Genomic DNA, 26517 nt, shown 5'->3' with positions numbered 1-26517 from the left:
GAAACCTTAATGACTTGGAGAGGATCTGCAAAGAGGAGTGGGACAAAATCCACCTACCATTAAAATTATAGACTGATCATTTCTTTGTCAGTGGGCAAACATACAAAATCAGCAGGGGATCAAATACTTTTTTCCCCTCACTATATATATATATATATATATATATATATATATATATATATATATATATATATATATATGATCAATTGTATAATAAACTGATTTAATTCTATATATATATTTTTTTTAAGTGTATAGGTAATAGGATTTAACTGGTCGGACAGCAGTTACGGTCGAGATGGATCATGTCTGACTAAATGCCAACAGATGCGATATCAGTGCAACTTGTTCTACTAAATGGACCTACACAACTTTAAGATATTATACGTAGGAATAATAATCATTATAACTATGTCTGACACTGTGACTAATAATCATTATAACTATGTTTGAAACTGTCAGAATGTTCAGCAAATATCAGTTTTAAAACATTAAACAGAGCAATTCAAAATATAATACATTTTACAACTTCCAATTTACACAGGCAAGTACAGTAAGTGAGGTCATACATCCTGGAAAGTAAAAGCTAAGTGCTGTCAAGATGTAGGGTCACAGTCAAGGGCTACGAGAAAGGGAGCAAGGGGAAATCTATCAATAATACAAGTATTAGTAACGTAAGAAGCATGATAATATGCTGTGAAGTTCTATCTAACACGGATTAAAATAAATAATATTACAAGTACTGTCTGAAAAGATGTGTCTTAAGTAAGCGGTGGAAGGAGGTCAAGGACTCAGCTGTTTTGACTTCGGTGGGAAGGTCATTCCTCCATTTAGGGGCCAGTGATGAGAAGGAGCGGCTCTGGAGGAAGGGGAGTGGAGAGGAGGAAGAGTTAGTCTTCTGGCAGTTGATTGAGCCAGTTGCCAGTTGGTTAAGTCATTATTATGTAGTGAATGTATTTAAATTTAAAAAACAGAAGTGTTCACATTTTCTTTGCATTGTTCAATTCAATTTCTTCAACTCAAAACTTTTGTGACTCTAGTGTGTATTTGCTCTCAAAAAGGAAGGGGTCACCATTTTTTCCAAGGGGCATAGTTTCTTACAGCCACTGGAAAATTTGGTGACCCCTTCCTTATTATGAGCAAATACGCACTAGAGTCACAAAAGTGTTTGAGTATGCAGGTTGGAGGGTGACACACTAACAGTAAAAGTTTGGTCATTTTTGGAAAACTCCTGCTTGATTCACAGGGGGGTCACCAAATTTTAATGTGGCTGTAAGAAACTGTGTTCCTTGGAAGAAATGGTACCCACAATCAGCGCCTGCACAGGGTATTTGTTTTACGCACTCCAGCAACACAAACTCACTCTCAATGGTGAGAAATGCGTGTTCACAGCCCCTGAAGTCAAATTTGTGGGGTTTCACCTGTCTGCTAAGGGCATTTTTCCACTTCAATCCAACATGGATGCTGTATACCGCATACCTCAGCTGTCATCCGCCACAGAGCTGTTTTCTTTCCTAGGCATGATGGCTTATTATCTCCGGTTTCTGCCACAGTACTCAACCATTTATCTCCACCCCGTCAGTTTCTTAAAAAAGACACATCCTGGGTTTGGACCCCAGCCTGCAGGGACGCAGTACGTGTCCTGAAGAGCCATGGGAGCTGTACTCTCTCAGCTACAGGATGGCACAGAGAGGCCTGTTGCTTTTGCTTCCCAGGCACTGATACCCACGGAAGTGCAACGCGAGGTACTGGCGTGCATCTTGGCATGTGAGCGGTGGCACATGTAGCTGTATGGCCACCCTTTTACACTCGGGACTGACAACCAGGCCCTTACAGCATTGCTGTCCACTTCTGGTACAGGACACTGACCTCTTGGCCTCTACCGTTGGGCCAACCACCTGCAGCCAATATAATTACTGGCTACAATTTACACCTGGAAGGGAAAACGTTGTTGCTGATTTGCTCTCACGGTCAGTTACCGGCTGTGACACACAGGACATGGTTGTGGACCCAGAGCTTGATCTCAAACAACTGCCAGGACAGTGTTCCCTGCAGGAGCTCCGTTAGGCATCTGAGGCAGACCCCCTGTTCACAGCCCTTCACACCTACATCATGGCCAGGTGGCCAACACATGTGCTTGAGGAGCCGGTGCCATTCGCCCTTATGAAGAATGAACTCTCATGCTGGAATGAGACCTGCATTTCCCGTGGCCACTCTACGGTGGTTCCTGTGATGCTGCATGGTCGGGTGCTGAACATGAAGGCCACCTAGGCATAGTCAAGCTAAAACAACGGTGCCGGGATTTGATGTGGTGGCCTGGAATCGACAGAGACATTGAGGGCTTAGTTCCCGATTTATACCAACACAAGCTCACCCAGCAGCTCCACCTGTACCCGGGCCTCCTTTGGAGGAAAGACTGGGCCTGCCTGTTTGGGAACGGTCCCGCCCTGGACATCTGTGGGACTTTGTTACCTCCTATCGTGCCTGACCTTTTCCCGGGGGGGAAATGTTATGTCAGTGCGACTTCACCATTTACAGTTCTATTTATTTTGGTTGCTAGGTTACCCCAGGTTAAGTGGTGTTTTACAACAAGTGAAGTGTGTGATTGTTTTAGGAAATAAAACGCAATGTTCAAAATACTACTGCGTGTTTCTCACTGCTTATGTATCAAGGAAATTATAATACATTGATAGAAAATATAAAATTATTCTATAATCATGATTTAAATAGATTAGAAAGTTCAGCCAAAAAACATTATAAATTACTGAAGTAGTAGCATATAAAACTAGGAGGTGATATTAGCAAACAATGTATTTCCAAATTATTATTATTATTATTATTATTATTATTATTATTATTATTATTATTATATATTTTAATTAAATACAGAGACAGATTACTTGAAAAAGTTGCGTATGTACTTTTTCAGTCAAAGGCAAAGGCGCTGAATGCTGACGCTGAATTGTGTCCCACACTCTGTGACGTCACCACAATGTCATACAGTCTATGGACTATTTTAAAACATCTTCTCTTGGGGTTCGCTAAGGGTAGGCATTTAACACTGCTGGAGTGGGACCCTTTCTTATATATATTAATCTCTTGCCAGTCAATCTTTTGGCATGATTAAACCTGTCTTCTAATGTTTCTCATTAAAATAAATCTCTTAAAAATGGTGTGCATACAAATACTAATGTACAAATTAGAAGAACAATTGGGTAAATAAATATTATTGCAACTGTGCTTTTAGTCCCACTAAACAATAATCACTTGAAAGACCACCTCCTGCCTTTCTGAACCTCACTGGTGCTGGTAATTCTGCTACTACAGCTGCTTCAGGGGAAACGTCCCTCTCAGGGACATCTAACACTGCTTGAATGGACCCCTTTCTAGGCTCATCTCTTGTTTCTGATCATGAAATAAAAGTCCTTATAAATCGTTTGCATAATGCATTGTACAAACTATAAGAAAAATCAAGTAAATGTAATTGCAAATTAAGTGTTTTACACTGTTCCACTTTACTTTATTACTAAAGCATGCATTTGGTCTTGCTGGACTATTTTCGGACTTGCTGTCCCCTTAAAAAATAATCACCACCTCCTATCTGTCTGAACCTCACTTGTGCTGCTACTACTGATACTACAGCTGTTTTCAAGGGACACACAGTCTCAGGGTTTAAAATAAATACATTGAATGTGCTTGAATATATATTATACTTTAATAACTAGTTTACATTCAGTATTTGTTACTTAAATTAATAATGTCTCCTGAATAAATGTAGGTTTGGCATATCAAAGGGTCTGAATACTTGTGCAATCATGGCTTTTCCTTTGAGGCTTTCTGAATTGAGATTCTGCTCTTGTACAGTGGGAAGGGCCTCTGCAGGGAGAGGGGGCTCCACAATTTACATTCATTACACAGTTTAGTGCAATGTGGATAAAAATTAATAACAACTAGTGTGAAAGCCGCATGTTTCATGACAAATGTCTTATTTTGTGATTGTCTGTGAATAGTTAATGGCTAATACATGCATAGTAGGTGAGCTCTAAAATAAAATATTAACATGGATGGTATATAACCCTAACATTAGTATATAAGGCATGTATTCATATATGGGTGTTTCATTAATCAACTGATATTGCAGCTGCCTGCCTCCGGTGTTACCAATGTGAACCAGCCTCTACTGTGCTGTGCAAACAGATAAATACAACCTGCCATGCTGGAGAAACGACCTGTGCTGCAATGACTACTAGTGTCACTGTAGGTAAGATAGATATTTTACAGTCTGGGGACACAATTATTTATTTTTTCAAGCTGGGCAAAGAGAAGGGGCAACAAAAATGTGTGTGTGTGTGTGGGGGGGGGGGGGGCTTTCACTCTGACTTGATGTTACATGTATAGCCTATATACGGTTAGGTCCATAAATATTTGGACAGTGACACAACTATCATTATTTTGGCTTTGTATGCCTCCACAATGGATTTGAAAGGAAACAATCAAGATATGCTTTAGGTGTGGATTTTCATCTTTAATTTGAGGGAAGTTACATCCAAATTGGGTGAACGTTACAGGAATTACACCCATTTTTATATGTGGTCCCCCCAATTTTAGGAGGTCAAAAGTAATTGGACAAACTAACATAATCATGAATTACATTGTGAGTTTCAATACTTGGTTGCAAATCCTTTGAAGTCTGCGACCCAGAGACATCACCAGATGCTGGGTTTCTTCCCTGGTGATGCTCTGCCAGGGAATATGTTCTGCAGCTGTCTTCAGTTCCTGCTTGTTCTTGGGGTGTTTTGCCCTCAGTTATGCCTTAGAATCAAAACAAACCAATCAGAGAGATAGCAAAGACATTAGGTGTGGCCAACTATTTAGTACATTCTCAAAAAGAAAGAATGCACTGGTGAGCTCAATAACGGAAAACAACTGTGGTGGATGACAGAAGAATTCTTTCCCTGGGAAGAAAAACCCCTTCACAACAGTTGGCCAGATCAAGAATACCCTCCAGGAGGTAGGCAAATTTGTAAATACAGAGGGTTTACTACAATATGTAAACAGGAAGACCAGATTAGAGTTTGACAAAAAACATCTAAAGAACCATGCAGAGTTATGGATCAACATCCTATGGACAGATGAGACAAAGATAAACTTGTACCACAATTATGGGAAGAGAAGAGTATGGAGAAGGGAAGTAACTGCTCTTGATCCGAAGCATATCACCTCATCTGTGAAGCATGTTATGGCATGGGCATGTATGGTTGCCAAGGGAACTGATTCCCTTGTATTTATTGATGGTGTGGCTGCTGACAAAAGCAGCAGGATGAAATCTGGCATGTTTAGGGCTATATTATCTGCTCAGATTCAGCCAAATGCTTCAAAATTAATTGGACAGTGCTTTACAGTGCAGATGGACAGTGACCTGAAGCATACTGCGAAATCCAATACTGCAACACAAGACTTTAAGGTGAAGAAGTAGAATGTTCTGCAATGGTGAAGTCAATCACCTGACCTGAATCCAATTGAGCATGCATTTCACTTGTTGAAGGCAAAACTGAACAAGCAGGAACAAAAAGTACAGTACAGGCCTGGCAGAGCATCACCAGGGAAGAAACCCAGCATCTGGTGATGTCTATGGGTTCCAGAATTCAAGCAGTCATTGACTGCAAAGGATTTGCAACCAAGTATTCATGATTATTTTAGTCTGTCCAAATACTTTTGAGCCGCTAAAATTGTGGGAACCACATATAACAATGGGTGTAATTCCTACACCGTTCACCCAATTTGGATCTAACTACCCTCAAATTAAAGATGAAAGTCTACACTTAAAGCACATCTTGTAACATGTTTTCCTTTCAAATCCATTGTGGTGGCGTACAGAGCCAAAATGATAACAGTTGTGTCACTGTCCAAATATTTATGGACCTAACTGTCCATAGCCTCAATGAGCCATTGTTTTTTTCTATATCATGAGTGTAGAGGGGATTTAAGAAGCCACAGTTCAACAGTGTGTGGTTATATTAGGCCTACAAGAGTGCTCCTGGAGAGAGGAATCCGACAGAGCAGTTCTCACAACTTTAAGTAATCTCTACAGCCTCCACTGACACACAGGTAGGATTCATTCAGTGGATACCTGTGACAAGGGAAAGACAAACAAAGTTACAAGAAACTGATTTCAAAGGATGTTTTTGTCCTGACCCCGGTCACAAGGTCAACCTACATAATACATGCATTCCTGTTTCAAGAATACAAGATTCAAGCTTTAACTGTTGATTCCTGCTATATTTAGCTTACCTATATTTCTGTTGAATCTTTATATAAATGGATTATTCTAAACAAGGAAGCTGCTTTTTTCGTTTAGCGGGGAACACCACAGAGATGAACATGAAGTCATGCATTGAACCCAAAGTCTGTGGAGACGACATCTCAATCAACTTTGGAGCGCATGGAGGGATAACTTTCAGTATAAAATGCTGCAGCACAGACTTGTGCAAAACAACCTATCCCCCTGGTAATCAAGCTACATATAGTGTATTTAGGCTAAACCAATGTGAGGAGGACCTGTGTGTTAGTGGGCATCTTTGCATATTTTCCTACAGTGAAGGGCAATTTCCTTCTGACTAATAATAATAATAATTAGATGGCTTTAACTATTCCTAACTGTGGATGTACAGTGAGGGAAAAAAGTATTTGATCCCCTGCTGATTTTGTATGTTTGCCCACTGACAAAGAAATGATCAGTTTTATTTTATTTTTATTTTTATTTTAATGGTAGGTGTATTTTAACAGTGAGAGACAGAATAACAACAAAAAAATCCAGAATAACACATTTCAAAAAAGTTATAAATTGATTTCCATGTTAATGAGGGAAATAAGTATTTGATCCCCTATCAATCAGCAAGATTTCTGGCTCCCAGGTGTCGTTTATACAGGTAACGAGCTGAGATTAGGAGCACTCTAGTGCTCCTAATCTCAGCTCGTTACCTGTATAAAAGACACCTGTCCACAGAAGCAATCAATCAATCAGATTCCAAACTCTCCACCATGGCCAAGACCAAAGAGCTGTCCAAGGATGTCAGGAACAAGATTGTAGACCTACACAAGGCTGGAATGGGCTACAAGACCATTGCCAAGCAGCTTGGTGAGAAGGTGACAGCAGTTGGTGTGATTATTCGCAAATGGAAGAAACACAAAATAACTGTCAGTCTCCCTCGGTCTGGGGCTCCATGCAAGATCTCACCTCGTGGAGTTTCAATGATCATGAGAATGGTGAGGAATCAGCCCAGAACTACACGGGAGGATCTTGTTAATGATCTCAAGGCAGCTGGGACCATATTCCCCAAGAAAGCAATTGGTAACACACCACGCCGTGAAGGACTGGAATCCTGCAGCGCCCGCAAGGTCCCCCTGCTCAAGAAAGCACATGTACAGGCCCGTCTGAAGTTTGCCAATGAACATCTGAATGATTCAGAGGAGAACTGGGTGAAAGTGTTGTGGTCAGATGAGACGAAAATTGAGCTCTTTGGCATCAACTCAATTGGCCGTGTTTGGAGGAGGAAGAATGACCCCAAGAACACCATCCCCACCGTCAAACATGGAGGTGGAAACATTATGCTTTGGGGGTGTTTTTCTGCTAAGGGGACAGGACAACTGCACCGCATCAGAGGGACGATGGACGGGGCCATGTACCATCAAATCTTGGGTGAGAACCTCCTTCCCTCAGCCAGGGCATTGAAAATGGGTCGTGGATGGGTATTCCAGCATGACAATGACAAACACACAGCCAAGGCAACAAAGGAGTGGCTCAAGAAGAAGCACATTAAGGTCCTGGAGTGGCCTAGCCAGTCTCCAGAACTTAATCCCATAGAAAATCTGTGGAGGGAGCTGAAGGTTCGAGTTGCCAAACGTCAGCCTCGAAACCTTAATGACTTGGAGAGGATCTGCAAAGAAGAGTGGGACAAAATCCCTCCTGAGATGTGTGCAAACCTGGTGGCCAACTAAAAGAAATGTCTGACCTCTGTGATTGCCAATGAGGGTTTTGCCACCAAGTACTAAGTCGTAGGGGTCAAATACTTATTTCCCTCATTAACATGCAAATCAATTTATAACCTTTTTGAAATGTGTTTTTCTGGATGTTTTTGTGGGCAAACGTACAAAATCAGCAGGGGATCAAATACTTTTTTCCCTCACTGTATGGATGTTACGCTGGTTGCACTGACCTTACCCTGATTACAATGGTATACATGGGAGTGCAGAGTGAAAACACTGATTCTATGACATTTACAATAATGACCACTAGAATAAAATAAATATATGAAAATAACAATGATCTTCATGCTATGGAGGCCAGTGATATGAAAGTAATAATTATTTGTGCCTGATTGTGTGTTTATTGTGCTTTATGACAGTACACTCTAAAAACACCCCAAATGGCCAACAGTGTTACACTTATGAGAAAGAAAACTGCACCAAGACGATGAATTGTCTGAGGCATGAATACCACTGTTTCAAGTCCTCTGGTGAGTTTCTGCTGTTCTACAGCCCTGGAATTAACATGCAGAGAATTAACAAGGTCTCAGAAAGGCTGGGCCCAAACCACAATCTTGACCTATTTGCAGGGGTGTAAAGTAATGAAGTACAAATACAATGTTGTCATAACATTTTTGTTCGAGTCGGTTATGAATTGTCCATGTTGTAAAGCAGTGCAGTAACCTGTATCCTTGTGGCAGGTATTGCTCTCAAGTCTCATGCATTGCCCCTAAAATCTTAAGCATTTGCCCCAAACCTTTTTCTGCCCACCCCACCTCTGGCTCCTGCTTTTGCCGGCGGCAATAGTATCTGTCACCATATATTTTTTTTTATGTGACAAATCTCATGCATTGTTGTTTTGAAAACTTGAGAGCTATGCAAAAACATTGTGTGTAATTGTAATATCGATTATTGTACATCCTGTGTTATCATCGACTGAAAATTGTTGTGTAGTTAATCCTTCTGCCGGCCCTGGAAAGAAATTAGCCTGCACTCTCCCTAATTTGGTTCAGATTTTAACAGTTTCATAAAATTAGTAAGAATCGCATCCTTCTAAAGTGATCATTCTGCATCAGACATGAATTTAAAGTCTGTTGGTGCTTCACACTGGACGTGGGCAGAAATCGTAGAACTGCCTGTGTTTCAATAGGAGCTCCACACTGTTTTAAAGGGGTCATGAACTGAGAAATCAAAATTCCCTTGATCTTTTGACATATAAGAGGTAATTGTACTATAAAAACATCCTGTACGTTTCAGAACTCAAAACTTTCTCGTTAGTCTAAAAAGAGCTTATATTGAAGCCAATCTGCAAAAACGACGGATTTGCAATGTGCCACTTTATTACGTAATAGTGTGGCTAAACCCCGCCTCCGCAGAAGAAGATCAACGCCTGCTTCTACATTACTGCCTGTTTAGCCCCGCCCACCGATTCACGCATATAGTAGGTAAATAACGAGTGAGGCAAACACAGCTCTATGCAGAAACCAAACGATAAAGATGGCTCCGAAGACAACAATTGACAATTTTTTTTACTTTAATGAAAATGATGGACGATGAATATAAGAACGACAGCTTGACAAACGATGGTACATTCATTTATACTTCGTTTACATGAAGCAGCACGAATTATCCTTTGTCAGATATAACTATTAATGCCTAGTATCTAAACTTTATATGGAACAACCAATGAAATATAAAATGTGTAATATGCATAAATGTTAACAACATAACGACACAAACCGCTTTCTGTAGCGTCTTCGGCTAAACTCTAATATAATGTAATAGGCTAACTACCTCACAAATACATAAAGTATAAATATAAATAAAGATGATTATTTACCACGCTGTCGCAGGCTGTAGTATCCTTGCCATTTGAGGTGCAGGTTCGATGTCTTGTGATTCGGGATCAGACTCTGGATCGAACATGTTTGGCTGAATTTCACCGGCTGCCATTTCTCAAAAAATTCAAAACAATTCCACACGTGTACTGACGGGGGAGTTGAAAATGTTTAAATATGCAAAACTGTCAGCCAATCATACCAGTGTGCGTTTACTTCCGCGTCTACAATCCGCCGCGCCTATACAAACGGTGTGTTCCGATGAGGGGGTCAAAACAGGACAGAAAATAGCCTATTACTTCTAAATCATTATGTTTTTTGAAGTAAAAATATTGATAACATTATAATTGAACCTCGGAGAACAGAACAAAAAAAAAAGGCAGTTAATGACCCCTTTAAGGAAAATTAGCATCGCTCAGATTTAAATGGTCTAATTTCCATTTGTTTTTGCCATGGCTGGAAATAATCTGACCAATCAGAAGTGACGTAAACCCACGTGGAAACACACACAGTATATGCGCGTGCTCCATACAGCGTGGACGACGAGAAGTTTATTTATGAGTAATATCCACTATATTCATTTATACACAAATATCCATTACTGTATCACTGTAATTTAAACGACAAACAAATCCATTAAAAAGACAATGCGTGGGTGAACATCACAGCATCTTTACTTGTATGACAGCCATCCATAAAATATACTGTCTTTATAAATAATATGCATAATTAAATGTGATTTTTATTTTACATATTAATATTTATTATTCACTTTATGATATAAATAGTACAATTGTAAATTAAAAAAGGTCCCAAAATCATGTCCATGGTGATGTTTACACTTTAAATAAAACAAAAGTTTTTAAGATGGCATTTGTAAGGACAACATCAAATGTTATAATTATGTATATATATACACTCACCTAAAGGATTATTAGGAACACCTGTTCAATTTCTCATTAATGCAATTATCTAACCAACCAATCACATGGCAGTTGCTTCAATGCATTTAGGGGTGTGGTCCTGGTCAAGACAATCTCCTGAACTCCAAACTGAATGTCTGAATGGGAAAGAAAGGTGATTTAAGCAATTTTGAGCGTGGCATGGTTGTTGGTGCCAGACGGGCCGGTCTGAGTATTTCACAATCTGCTCAGTTACTGGGATTTTCACGCACAACCATTTCTAGGGTTTACAAAGAATGGTGTGAAAAGGGAAAAACATCCAGTATGCGGCAGTCCTGTGGGCGAAAATGCCTTGTTGATGCTAGAGGTCAGAGGAGAATGGGCCGACTGATTCAAGCTGATAGAAGAGCAACTTTGACTGAAATAACCACTCGTTACAACCGAGGTATGCAGCAAAGCATTTGTGAAGCCACAACACATACAACCTTGAGGCGGATGGGCTACAACAGCAGAAGACCCCACCGGGTACCACTCATCTCCACTACAAATAGGAAAAAGAGGCTACAATTTGCACAAGCTCACCAAAATTGGACAGTTGAAGACTGGAAAAATGTTGCCTGGTCTGATGAGTCTCGATTTCTGTTGAGACATTCAGATGGTAGAGTCAGAATTTGGCGTAAACAGAATGAGAACATGGATCCATCATGCCTTGTTACCACTGTGCAGGTTGGTGGTGGTGGTGTAATGGTGTGGGGGATGTTTTCTTGGCACACTTTAGGCCCCTTAGTGCCAATTGGGCATCGTTTAAATGCCACGGCCTACCTGAGCATTGTTTCTGACCATGTCCATCCCTTTATGACCACCATGTACCCATCCCCTGATGGCTACTTCCAGCAGGATAATGCACCATGTCACAAAGGTCGAATCATTTCAAATTGGTTTCTTGAACATGACAATGAGTTCACTGTACTAAACTGGCCCCCACAGTCACCAGATCTCAACCCAATAGAGCATCTTTGGGATGTGGTGGAACGGGAGCTTCGTGTCCTGGATGTGCATCCCACAAATCTCCATCAACTGCAAGATGCTATCCTATCAATATGGGCCAACCTTTCTAAAGAATGCTTTCAGCACCTTGTTGAATCAATGCCACGTAGAATTAAGGCAGTTTTGAAGGCGAAAGGGGGTCAAACACAGTATTAGTATAGTGTTCCTAATAATCCTTTAGATGAGTGTATATGTATATATATATATATATATATATATATATATATATATATATATATATATATATATATATATATATATATATATATATATATATAACATCCTGTCCTGTCTAAATACCTAATATGTGAGAGTGTGGCTACAAAATCAATTTTTCATTATATATTTTTGCCTTATTTGGCCAAGCACCCCATGGGAGTGAAGACACTGTAGTGCATGGATGCTTTTAAGGTATATCCATATTTAGTAACATCCTGGGGAGTTTTGAGATTCAAACCCAGTCTCCTGCACCACAGTGCAATAGATTACATTATAACAAATGTGATCACTACAGGAGTACATATTTTAGTGTTTATTTTGTATTTATAACTCTTTGGGATGTGTGTCTCTGTGTGTGAACAGTGAGTTTGCTAAGAAAACTCAAAATAGGGTATTATATAAATCCCCCAATGCTACCCTTTGTTAATATTGAATACAAATGAAAGTAATTAAAGTAATCGCTTTCTTCAAGATAAAATTGAGGAACCATTAAAATAAAATATCTTGATAATTTATGGAAAATAAAATTTTGGATTAAGACATCAAATGATCTATTGCGTGCCTCTTCATAAGGCTCACACACATGCACATTCACTTTATTACTAAAATCACAAGTTACTTTAACTTTTGGTACTTGAGCACTGTTGAAAGTAGCTACTTTTTTACTTTTACTCAAGTACTGTTTGAATGTGAGACTTTTTACTTTTACTGGAGTAAGTTTTTGATAGAATATTTTTACTTTTACTCAAGTATGACTTCTGATTACTTTTTACACCTCCTATTTGCAAATCGAAAACTACAAACCTGGACCCAATTGTAAGCTAATTTATTCTAATAGGTCACTTGCAAATGAAAATGTCTTTAGGTATAAGTTTGTAATCTGCTATCTCATAATTATGACTTATTATCTCATTATGATTTACTATCTCATAATTTCGACTTACTATCTCATAATTATGACTTACTGTAATGGGGACTGCGTCAACAGGACGGTTGCAGTGGCAGCAGTCAGGTTTTGATTAAAAGCAAGTATGTCAGCTAGCATAGTGGTTAAGACGGGCCCCTTTAAGAGTTGTGTGTTCGATTCCCTGGAGTTAAACAGTATCAACGAAGAACAAACAAGTATAAGGCAACTAATAAGGCTTTTACACAGATTCTCCTAATTAGAATTACGGTTCAGTGAACAAAGACCATTGCTATCCAGTTACAGTGGATCATTAATCAAATTCAGGCAAACTGTAACAAATCAATAATAATAATAATAATAATAATAATAATAATAATAATAATAATAATAATGGGGCAAACAGATATGCATTGACTTTAATAACAAAGAAGTTATGAAAGTAAATTATATTTTCAAAATAATACAATAAAACAAACAATAAATTAGAAATAACATCAGTTCAATCAGGAATTGAACCCTGAGGAATTGAACTCTGGGCCTAGAGGGGGGCATCTTAACCACTATGCTAGCTGACATATACAATTCTTTGAGACCGATTTTAAGTCATCTACAGCCACCACAGCCAATTGTCCTGATTAGTTATATATGGCTGAATTATTGGAGTTATAGTCTCAAATGCAAATGAACATATATATTAAGCATAATAATTCATAATAAAAACATAATAAATAATAAAAAATGTGTGTGGTTGTGTGTATATTTATATTTGTATAGCCTTACTGTAATGTATGTGTTCTATGGCTCAACAATAAGTGAATGCACTCATGGTTACAAATACTCAAATAGAGAACGTATGACGGGGACACATTGACTGCTGCCGTTGCAACCGTCCTGTTGATGTATGCCCAGTCCGCGTTACAGTAAGTCATAATTTTGAAATACTACGTCATAATAATGAGATACTAAGTCATAATTATGAGATGGCAAATTTACCAAAAAAAAAATGGCGCATTTGTTTTTTTTCATGGTGGAAATGGTCTTCCATACTTGCGAGTTACTACTGGAGATGGACTTTGCAGAAAAACAAATACAAATAAATAAAATGACCAAGTCCACCTGGAGCTCAGTGATCTGTCTCCCTGCATTTGGGGATTCATTCTCTCATGTGTGCGACACCTTTGTCCAAGGCTGCTCACAGTTTAAAACACAATAAAAATGTATTCAGTCAGCTGCCCTCTGAGATCTCATGTTCATGAATAAAGATTGAAATCAGTTATGGAGAGTTCACTTGCTGCAGGTTCCTCATCTAGAGAACCCTAGCTAAGCATACAAGAGACACATTCTGTCTGCTAGTGCCAGATGTTCAATGCTGTGTATGAGAAGGTGACTAATATCCAAAAACACAACTGCATTTTAACTGACAAAGACCTGTTAAGAGTTACACAGTGCAGACACTTAAAACCACTGTAGACTAACATTACAGATCTTCCAATGCTAAATTATAATTATACTGATCTGATTTGATTTGAGCTTCAAAGTGAGTGTTGCTTTGGAAGTTCTAGTCCACAGGGCAGAGCACAAACTACAGATTGACTGAAAACACCTCTAGCAAAAACTGTCTATGCAGATTGGTCCCCCAGTACTAACAGGGCCCAGTTCTGCTGACCTTCTATAATCCCATTAGTGCAATTGCTGGTGGCTGCAGGCAGTGAAAGCAGGCCACGTCTCAGAACCTTTACAACCCCCAGCAGTTCACTTGTTTCCACCTCTGATGACTCTCTCTGTTCCTCTTAGTTACTATTGGTGGCCGATACATTGCCATGAAGGGATGTGCCACCAGCAACATCTGCAGCCGCCAGTCAACAAAAAAGTTTCTCAACCACTTCGGTGTAGGATTCAGCTGCTGTGACGGAAACCTGTGCAACAACACCAAGCATGCTGGACAGAGTCTCTTCCTCCTTCTGGCATGTCTTGCCCCCATCGCCCTCTTCCTCTGAGCGAAGGGCACTCAGACACCGCTCTCTCCACTGCTTGGCTGCTGCACTGATCAGCTCAGCTCCATGCAGTGCTGTGTGTGTTTGTGACAGGAATCAGTCTGGAGGAATCAGTGCACTATTGCTGTGTAGGGCAAGTCTAGGCTGGAAAGTTGAATCATTAAGTTTAAGTTAATGGGAGGTAGAACCACTCAAGCCTTTTACATAGAGTGAGGGAAAAAAGTATTTGATCCCCTGCTGATTTTGTACGTTTGCCCACTGACAAAGAAATTATCAGTTTATAATTTTAATGGTAGGTGTATTTTAACAGTGAGAGACAGAATAACAAAAAAATCCAGAAAAACACATTTCAAAAATGTTATACATTGATTTGCATGTTAATGAGGGAAATAAGTATTTGACCCCTTCAACTTTGTACTTGGTGGCAAAACCCTTGTTGGCAATCACAGAGGTCAGACGTTTCTTGTAGTTGGCCACCAGGTTTGCATACATCTCAGAAGGGATTTTCTCCCACTCCTCTTTGCAGATCCTCTCCAAGTCATTAAGGCTGACCATGTTTGACGGTGGGGATGGTGTTCTTGGGGTCATTCCTCCTCCTCCAAACACAGTGAGTTGAGTTGATGCCAAAGAGCTCGATTTTGGTCTCATCTGACCACAACACTTTCACCCAGTTCTCCTCTGAATCATTCAGATGTTCATTGGCAAACTTCAGACGGGCCTGTACATGTGCTTTCTTGAGCAGGGGGACCTTGCAGGATTTCAGTCCTTCACGGCGTAGTGTGTTACCAATTGTTTTCATGGGGAATATGGTCCCAGCTGCCTTGAGATCATTAACAAGATCCTCCCGTGTAGTTCTGGGCTGATTCCTCACCATTCTCATGATCATTGAAACTCCACGAGGTGAGATCTTGCATGGAGCCCCAGACCGAGGGAGACTGACAGTTATTTTGTGTTTTTAAGAGAGTGCTCCTAATCTCAGCTCATTTCCTGTATAAAAGACACCTGGGAGCCAGAAATCTTGCTGATTGATAGGGGATCAAATACTTATTTCCCTCATTAACATGCAAATCAATTTATAACTTTTTTGAAATGCGTTTTTCTGGATTTATTTGTTGTTATTCTGTCCCTCACTGTTAAAATACACCTACCATTAAAATTATAGACTGATCATTTCTTTGTCAGTGGGCAAACGTACAAAATCAGCAGGGGATCAACTACTTTTTTCCCTCACTGTACCTTACAGTTTTTTAAAGATTTCATTCTTATCTTTATGGAGCAATTTTGAAAAATGCGAAAGAACGTTTAATGTCTGAATATCCATATTCCATTTCATACATTTGAAATGCTTTTAATTTCTTATTCTTTCTCTCTTGCTGCACTTGTGTTTAATTTAAACTGTCCAGTGAAATGATTAAGACTGGAAGTGACAGGAACTAAAGGAGTAAGTGATTTAAATTTCAGTGGATATAGGTTTGATTCTGCAGCAATGTTGTTTTGTATTAATTGAAATGTGGGATAAGGGATGGTTATATTGCAGTGTTCTTATTTGTGTGTGTATTGTTTTTGTTTTTTAGTGTGATTCTTGATTCTTTTTGCTCTATTAAAAGCTTTGAGAAATAAATTAAGTGTCTTCCTACTTTGGCTCAGCTGCTTATAAACATGGAGATGCACAGAGACAGATGGAGCAACACAAATAATAGTGTACTGCAGGATGTGTGACATCTCAATATCGTTACAGAAGCAGTATGTGAAAAAAGGGCTTTGACAGCGCCTCCTTGTGGGATATATTTATCCAGTGTCTTCTGGAAACTAGACAAAGCAATTCAAACTACGACCAAATGCTAAACTGTAAACTACTGTTTCTCATTAGGCTGCTGTATTACAGGTACATTCTGAGCAGATTAATCGCCAGAAGGTGGTCAGGGCTGTTTTGACTTCAGTGGGAAGGTTGTGTCACCCTTCTGAATTACATGTTTGTACTCATGTATTATTTGTATTCATTACATTGTTATCATCACTCAACGTTCTTCATTGTAATCACTTCATTTATTTCACTTCAATATTACACATTGTGGCAGTATGAGAGGCAAGGCTGTGGTCAGGGCAGGTCTTTCAGTGGAGGAGACTACAAAACATCTCCTCCAAGACTCTAAACCCCAGAAGCCAGCAGGGCTCCTGATGGCCATAGCCCCACCCACCACTTATTAGATTGTTCTGTGTGATTGCCCCATGAATGATCTCCATGCAACTGTTCGTAATAAATTAATTGTATTGTGCTATAGCCCTATTTTAAACACACACCCTCCTCCCCATCTCTCTCTCTCAAACACTTTGCTCCCTACCTGCGTCATCTCTTTTTATTTTAAGGTCATCAGGCAATACCCAAAGTTACTCAATTGTGCAGTATGTCATTCCTTTGTTAAACATTAATATACCAGCAGGTGACTAGTTAAAATAAATGCATCAAGTACAACAGCAAAACTACATTGAGTGACTGTCCACAACAAATATTCACCTGTTGTACTGCACATACTGAGTTATCAATAAAAAGCAGTGAAGTTAAAGAGTTGAAAAACAGACTACAACTACTGTAGGATTTAATTAAAGACTACTTTGGAATCGTGGGACATTCAAAAATATTCTCTCTAAATCAAATAGGTGAAGAATGTCAATTGGTGATTAATTGTCTGGTGAGGATAAGCTGGTGGTGAAAAGTGCCTGATGAAAAGACGGCCATCCCTATGATGACATCCGAGGGTTACAGACCCCTGTGGTAAAAACAAATGTTCACCACTCATTATCTTTTTTTGTCTATGAATCGTCTACAGCATGTCATCACCTTCATTGGTGCCAGCTTGTGTAGAATCAATCTTCAGCTAATGTCTGGGTAACTCCATTGATTTCTATCAATTTCAGGGTGGTTTCGACTACTTTACCCTACTCTACCGCTGTAAGAGGCTGTACTCCTTCATTCACCACTATGTTGATACACATATAATCAGGGCCGGCCCTAGCCTTTTGGGGGCCATAGGCGAGATTTGATTGTAGTGGCCACCACTTAGCCACAAAAAAAATTAGTGGTGCCCATCTTTATGGCGGAGAGAAAATGTTTAAGTAAAATTAAGAGAGACACAAACATTTAAATAGTGCACATCACAGAACATGTATTGCACTTTAACATACACTGAATAGTATTTAAATAGTACACTGTGCACATTGAAAAAACAGCAAAACTAAGACTTTAGGTAAAAATACTATATTACACAGTGCACATTAAAACATTTATGTTATAAGAGGTGCTGGGAGGGGTGATTGGTGTTGCCTATTAATTGGTGTTATTTATTATGTTTATTTTATTATGGAGTTTGTGGGGTTTTATTTTCACTTGTTATTACTTTTGTATTTGTTATATTACTTGTTAATTTTCACTTGATTTGCTTTGCTTTTTTTCACTTAATTGTTTTCACTTAAAGGCAACATTCTCACCAACTGCAGACACCAATCAAGGACACACCCGTCTGATTGGGCGGTGTCCCCCACTCCTTTAATTAGCACAACTGTTTTCATTCATCTCCTGACCCCTACTGAAGAGCACCTGCTTTAACAAGAGTGCAGCGAGCAGGAAGAGCAGAGACCTGCGACGGAGAAGGAAGGAGGACAGCACTGTGGGAGCCAGGCAGGAGGGTGTGTGACAATGGGGAATAAGCCTAGAAGACAGCCTTGAGGAACAGAGGAAGCTGCAGATGGGAACAGGGGAATTGTTCATGGCAGGATAAGTACTCTGATGTCTTATGGGAAAACTCTCCTTGGTTTTGAGTTTTGGCTGATTGCTGTGCACCCTTCCTGGTTCCTGGCTGCTTCTGTATAACGTGTGTGGTATCCTGAGGAGAAAAGGAAAGTTAAGTTGAGAAGAGATACTGGACTGATTTCATATTTTTCCTACTTGCCTGACAGGGACTGGTAGAGACGGTGGTCAGCTGGGCCTGAGACGGGAAGCATTGCACCTGTGGAGAGACGCGCTGGGGAAAAGGGATAGAGGGACGTGACTGGGGAAAATAACCACTGTAGTATGTGAGGCCAGGTAAGTGAAACCACAATGACCCGTTCCCTCTGAATGTCCTTTCCTTGTTTTTCTCTCCCTGCCTAGGAGTGGTGGCACTGCAGAGCCTGGCCCTGGGGCTGACACAGTAGGGGGGGGCACCGTACTGCCAATCCACCTGCCAAGAGCTTGAATGGACAGCAGATTCGCACCTTAATTCCGGGACTTGGATTTTGGGGGGGGCCAAGACGGACTTTACTTTTAGAGTAGTTTTATTGGGGATTCTTCTTAGGATTAGTTTTAGTATTTTATTTTTGCCTGTCTTTTAAACTTTTTTAAAGGCGGTTTTAGTGTTTGTAATTTTATGTAATGGGGCCTCTAGGCTGGCAGACTTCGTGCCCCGCCTGGCAACCATTGTAATAAACTTGTTGCAATTCTAAATATTGACTCTGTGGTGTGTACATTGGGATCTTGCTAAAGCATGCGCGGGGAGAGGGGGGAATAGGGAGACCTCCTCACTGGAATAAAATAGGGGTGGTGTGGTCACGTGACGGTGGCAATTGTTCCCCCCCTTTGTCATAGTCGCACTTATTTTTTATAATTAATGAATTATTTTCATTGCTCACAAACTTATGACATTTTAAAGTCCACTACTCGGAATACACAAAACTAACGTCCGTTAAAAGTTCCAGTGACATTCTCTTCATAAACCCCTTAGCAATATATACATATACGCATGGTCTTAGTTTACTGCACTAGAGATGAGCTGCTGTTTACCTCTAGCAATGCAAAGGACAAAGAAGTGTCTTATGCATTATGTCTCGTTAAATTAGTTTTAATTATCGTGGAGTGTTTCTTCAAGTCACTGATGGAGCTATAGTCGTGAATAGAAGTGTTTGGTAAAGTTAGGATTACAACATGATGTACAGCACTGAACAGTGCACAACAAATCCACAATAATATGGAGAGCATAATGATACGAGGAAACAAAAGCGTTACACATTGCAAGTATAAGAAAATGTACAAATGAGAGGAGGCCATTCAAACTCATCGTGCTCATTTGGTGTCCATAAATAACTAAATGATCCAAGGAACCTATCCAGTCTACTTTTAAATGTTCCCACATTTTCAGCTTCAACCAGCTTCAGCTTCGATGGGGAATTTGTTACAGATTGTGACGACACTCTGTGTGAACAATTAACCATGCCCATCAGCAACTTACTTTAACTTGAAACCCACATTAAACGGACCAGTTATATTGCACTTGTAAAATGTGACCATTCAGGATATATTATTTCAGACAGTAGCGTTTGCACATAAACTGCTTGCCATGGAAATGGGCATGTTTCTGACTTTTTTGTGATGGAGCATCACATATTTTGATTTAACTTGTGCAAAAATGTAATGCATCAATTATCACATTGCAGCAGGATTTAGAACTAGACAGCAACTCATTAATTTTGTCATTGCTCTTTAATATTTGGTTGGCTAGTTATCTGCTTACATGATATGTTGTGTTGATTTCAAAGCTAAATATAGTAAATTCATCCATGAATGTCTCAAGTAGTTTATTAATTTGTCCAATTCATGTGTCTATTAATCCGTAATTATCTTGATCAACTATGTAATTAATGTGGCTATCCATTAATATAAACAGAAAAACTTTGAAACAAACCATTGAACTTCCAGACAAACAGGCCAACTGTCAATCATGCTCTGTGCCAAACCCACTTTCTAGCCAATATGAGCAGACAAGCCTATTTTAACCAATACAACTCCAGGCTCACTCCAGGGCATTTTTCTTTCTCTGTGTAACCGTATGGAAAATAAAATCCCCATTAACATAGGCTCATTTATGAGATGATTAATTGTTAGAATAGGCTAGGCTTAACCGCAGCTTTGCATAGAGTAAAATAAGTATTTTGTGATCACTATATTTTGTACATGTAGTGAAACAATGTTTTAAAATACTGTCGAAAAAAAGGGATAAATGGGTTAGGTTTATTTTATTTTCTTAAAAAGAGAGGCTTTGAAATATTAAAAGACAGAAAAAGTTTTAAAGTTGTGGGTGTTTAGAGCCCGACCGATACAGGTTTTTTGGATCTGATACCGATAATTGGGGAGCAAAATTATCCGACAACCAATATATCTGGCAATATTTACCTTTTTTGTTAGCAGGCAAAACACATTTTTTAGCATGGATTCCTCAAATTTTGCTCTCAAAGAGACAAAGATATTCACTGAAGGTAGGATTTTTACATTTGAACAATAAACATAACTTTATTAACTTAACACGAATCATCATAAATAACCACAAGATCAAACATTTTCAAATTTTTATAATTTATTTTTGCAAACTTGTATGTTTTATAAATTAGAGGGTTGCCTTTCTTCCTGTCAATCACAGGTTCGTGAAGGTAACACTCCAGCTCTTCATTTATGCCCTGTGATACCTCTGGATGAGTCTGTGAAGTTAGCATGCTGTTGTAGAGAGTATCTAGGAGACTGTTGGACTGTTCCTCCACTCTAGGCCTTTTGGGGTCACCCTCCTCAGTGTTGGCTGATGGTGTTGTGTCTGGTGGTAGTTGCCTTTGTAACCTTCTCTGCCTCTTCCCTAATCCAATTTTTGGCTTAATTTACAGTCTTGTTTGACAGGGGGTGCTGTTTGTAGCATGGGTTGAGTGTGTATGCCAATATGGTCTTCCTTAAGGTCTGGATTCCTCTACGGGTGGGTCCCTGTGACTCCAGCAGATACTTCAGTACTAACACACAGGGTATAACACATGAGGCAGAGGAGTCCACTTTGCTCAATTCCAGCGTTACCACCCCGATTGGGTTCAGGTTGTCCAGCAGGTTTGATTTTACATCCCACTCTTCTGCACTTAGACATGTAAAATGCCCATGGTCACTGGAGTACACAGCGAGAGCTCTTTTCTGCTCCAGCATCCTCTGGAGCATGTGCAGTGTTGAGTTCCACCTGGTTGGCACAGCTTGAATAATGGAGTCTTGAGGGACACCAACCTCCTCCTGAATGGCAGAGAATCTTTGCTGTGCAACAACTGAATGCTTAAACTGAATCTCCTGAGTTCTGCCAGTATGTTCCCCACTACTCTCTGAGTGCTGAGGCCATCACTAATGATGAGTTGCAGAATGTGTGGACTGCAGCTCAAGTCGGGCATTTCCACCAGTCTCATCCCTTTAACCATGTTGGCACAACTGTCTCCAGCAACACGTTCCGTTTCAATATGCCATTCTTCGAGCATGTTCATGTTCCTCTCCTTCACTCCTATAACTTCTCTCTCTCCCTGTCTCCCCCCCACTCACAGGGCAGGCCACCAGCTAGACCTCCTCTTTAACACTCTCCGTGACACCCATGGACATCTCAGACCACCAATTCATCTCCTTCTCCCTTTCCCTCCCCTCCCTCCACACTCCTCCCACTCTGTCTGTCACCTTCTGCTATAATCTCTGCTCTGTCTCCCCCTCCACCCTTGCTTCCTCTGCTCTCACTCTCTCTTACCTTCCATTGACTGTTTTTCCCATCTATCTGTCAACTGTGCTACCTCCTCTTTGTTCTCCTCCGTCACCTCCTCCCTTGACTATCTCAGTCCTCTCACGTCTCGTCCTGCCCGTACCTCCCCTCCTCAGCCTTGGATCTCTGCTGTTCTCGGCTCAACCCGAACTAGTCTGCGTGCCACCGAACAGAAGTGGACAAGGACAAAACTCCCAGCTGCCCTCGAACTCTACCGCTCTCTACTGTCTACATTCTCCTCCTCACTCACCTCAAGAAATCTAACTTCCAATCCCTCTTTGAATCCACCGTCAACAACCCCTGCAAACTCTACTCCACCTTCTCCTCCCTCTTTGGCCCTCTGGAATCTCTGGGACTGCTCTCACCTGGTTCTCCTCCTATCTCAGTGACCGGTCCTGCCAAGTGACATGGCGAGGTTCCTCACCACCCCCCAACCTCTCCTCACAGGAGTACCCCAAGGCTCCGTCCTGGGCCCCCTCCTGTTCTCTCTCTACACTCGCTCCCTGGGCCCCCTCATGGTTCCCATGGTTTCTCCTACCACTTCTACGCTGATGATGCAAAGATCTTCCCGTCTTTTCCCTCTTTGGACCCTGTCATCCACTCTCACATCTCTTCCCGTTTGTCTATCTCCGCCAGGATGAACTCACACCACCTCAAGCTCAACCTCTCCAAAGCGGATCTCCTGTTTTTCCCCCACTCTTCCTCACCTTGTGCTGACCTCCCCATCTCGATCCCCTTGGAATCCACCACACTCTCTTCTTCTTCCTGTAAAAATCTAGGAGTCACCCTCGATCCTGCGCTCTCCCACTCCCAGCACATCACCACGCTGACACGCACCTGTAGATTCTTCCTGAGCAATATATGCCGAATCCGTCACTTCCTCACCGACTACTTGACTCAGCTGCTCGTCCAGTCACTGGTCCTCTCCCGCCTGGACTACTGCAACTCCCTCCTGGCCGGCCTGCCTGCAACTACTACCCGCCGCTCCAGCGCATCCAGAACTCTTCGGCTCGTCTGGTATTCTCTCTGCCCCGATTCGCACACGCTACTCTACTGGCTCCCAATACCGACACGTATACAGTTCACCTACCGCTGTCTCGACCACAATGAAGTTACCTTCACACACTCGTCTCTCCATACATCCCCTCCAGACCACTGCGGTCTTCTGGTGCCAGAAGACTAACTCTGCCTCCTCTCCACTCTCCTCCCTCCAGAGCCGCTCCTTCTCATCCCTGGCCCCTAAATGGTGGAATGACCTTCCCACCAAAGTCAAAACAGCAGAGTCCTTGACCTCCTTCCGGCGATTACTCAAGACATCTTTTCAGACAGTACTTGTAATATTAGTCCTTTTATTCCCCGTTCACTTTACAGAGTTTTATCATTCTTCTTGTGTTATTGATTGATTGCTCCCTTTCCTGTAGCCCTTGACTGTGACCCTACATCTTGACAGCACTTAGCTTTTACTATCCAAGATGTATGACCTCACTTACTGTACTTACCTGTGTAAACTGGAAGTTGTAAAATGTATTATATTTTGAATTGCTCTATTTAATGTAAATTTGAATTTGTAATGTTTGATGCCTTGTACTTAACTGTATTCTTGCACTTTGAATTGCACTTATGTTGTTAGTCACCCTGGATAAGGGCACCTGCCAAGAAATAAAAATAATAATAATAATAATGTGTGTAGCGATCTTCTCCATAATCAACTTGTCCATCTCATTTGATCTTGGGTCAGTTGGGGACCATGTTGCTGTTCTTTCAAATACTTTATTATTATTTATTTCTTAGCAGACACCCTTATCCAGGGTGACTTACAAAATATAAGCGCGATACAAAGTGTCACAAAATACATGCAAAAATACATATACAAAGAGGTTCCCTCAGGTGCTTCTTACACACTCTTGAGCAGGAATGATACAGTCTGTTCAGTGGTTTCTGAGTTACCAGGGTCAATGTCTGTAATTTATTACTTATAAAGCGCAAGTCTCATGTTCCAATAGCCAGTCCAAAGTTTAGTACACCAAAAGAAGTTCCTCCTCCAAACAACATATATCATGCCAGAAAGTAAGTCCGAACAAGCATGGGTCATACACAGTAAGGTCTATCCTTTTGTCTTCCAAACACACAAACTCACCCACAGTGTCCTCCTACTACCACACCCATTCCAGGAGCAGAGATCACTTTACATAGGTGTAAGGGTTTCTTCCTTATTTATCGGTGTGATGAGTACTCTGGAGCAGTGGTTAATGGTAAATAGGAGTCCCTTAAACGGTGTCCTCTCTGGCACTATAGAGGTGTCAACAGCCTGGGTTTTGAAGTAGATACATCAGCGTGGATGCACGGTGCCTCCAGGGGAATACAGGTTCCCCACCTTAACTCTTCACATATATATTTATATTTAAGAAGTATTGTATAGCAACACAGCAAATACTTCACAATACTAAGTTGGACACAAAAAGACAATTATTTATAACAAGCTAGTATTTAACTATAGGACAATTATATTTTCATATATTAAACAACTTATTATAAAGGATAACACAACAACGGTATTACTATAATTAAAATGATTGGGTTTATTATAGTAACAAAATTATATTGGCATTGAATATTATTCAGTTTCAACTATAGCAATCAATACACATAAAGAAAATAATTGTATCCACACCTATCCCTCCCGCTGTGCAGTTATTATTAGTTCAGAGTCCATGTAATGTGTACACGTCTGAAGTAAGTGTCCGTTGGAGATTCCGTTTATATTTTTCAGGTTGTTGTATGTTTCATAGAAGGCAAGCTGAATGTTCATTTGTTTACTTGTTGGATTTCCGATTAAACTGGGCAGTATTTATTCCAAGAAAGGTAATTGTGCTTTGATTTGATAAACGTTTAACGCACAGTCCAGATATATGTGCAAGTTATTTGTGGATGAATTATCCAGTGTGAAACGCCAGACTAACCTGGGATCTCGTCCTCTGTATCCGTTGCTGTAGCCGTAGCTGTATGCGACCGTCCTCCAGCGCCCAGTGAGCAGGGTTGTTTGAGAGAGGCTACAGATGATCTCCGCGATTAGCAGAAAGTTATCCACAGGCTTAGGTTAACCTGTAATACGTCCTGCAGCGAAGTGTCCCTCTGATGCGTGTGGGGAAGTAATTATTTTATTTACCTCACTTAATTTCGCCTCAGAACGCCTGTTTTTCCAGAACTGTCTCTCGCTTGTTCTCTCTAGCCTACGTTGTGACGCACCTCATCCCCATGCGTCCCTTGCGTCAGTCACCACTGAACGTGGATTCCCCTGGGTCCTAAAGAACTACAACTCAATTGCCGCAACTATATATACACGTTTCCACTGGCCTGTTCAGCTGCACCTCATCGTGGCCGGGCTGTAACTGCGCACCAACACTAGACACGCAGCATTTCCACTCATTGTCGGGAGGAAGAGACTTAGACAAGAAAGGTCAATACCCAGTCTGGGACACTCAACACTCTGCAATAAACTTGAGCTGAAACGCTCCCACAAATTCAGTGTTAGCAAGTTTTCTCTGTATACCTGCAGCTTTATCAATGTTGCAAAATAAAAGAGTCACATCAATAACATCGTGGGTAGCATCAACTTTTATTGTGAATGGGATTCCTTTAAAAAATACCTTTGACACTAATGAATGGATCAGTTGTATTAATTGCTAAGTTTTCTAAGGTTGTAAGGTTTGTATTTCTGCAGTCTGTAAAGCGTCTATGTTTGGATTACCATTAATATATGTAGCATGTTACCTATTTATATTACATTCAAATTTATATTAATCTAACGACTACGCCACCCTCTTAACGCTTTTCCATCGACAAGGAGCCGGTGCTAGTTCGGAGCCAGTACCTAATTTGGAACCATTCTGCGCTTTTCCACCACAAAAGAACTGGCTCCCGGCGGCACAGAGCCACTTTTTCTGGCACCTAAAACTTGCTGGTCTGGAACCAAAGAACCAGTGACGTCAGGGGCCGGGGGGCGGGGTAAAGTCG

At 40.6% G+C, this 26517-nt stretch overlaps 1 long non-coding RNA gene across 1 annotated transcript; it reads right to left on the bottom strand.

Annotated features, from left to right (window-relative positions):
- Positions 1-18076: 18076 nt before the first annotated feature.
- Positions 18077-25793, bottom strand: LOC136764134 (uncharacterized). Its single transcript, XR_010821148.1, has 2 exons — positions 25464-25793; positions 18077-18813 (listed from the first exon to the last, which is right to left on the bottom strand). It is a non-coding gene; the product is annotated as an uncharacterized LOC136764134 (long non-coding RNA).
- Positions 25794-26517: the final 724 nt, after the last annotated feature.

Source organism: Amia ocellicauda, chromosome 12 (genome assembly GCF_036373705.1).
Source record: "Amia ocellicauda isolate fAmiCal2 chromosome 12, fAmiCal2.hap1, whole genome shotgun sequence".
NCBI classification, from domain to species: domain Eukaryota; kingdom Metazoa; phylum Chordata; class Actinopteri; order Amiiformes; family Amiidae; genus Amia; species Amia ocellicauda.
Note: the sequence above shows the minus strand (reverse complement) of the source record. Positions and strands in the feature narration are given on the sequence as shown.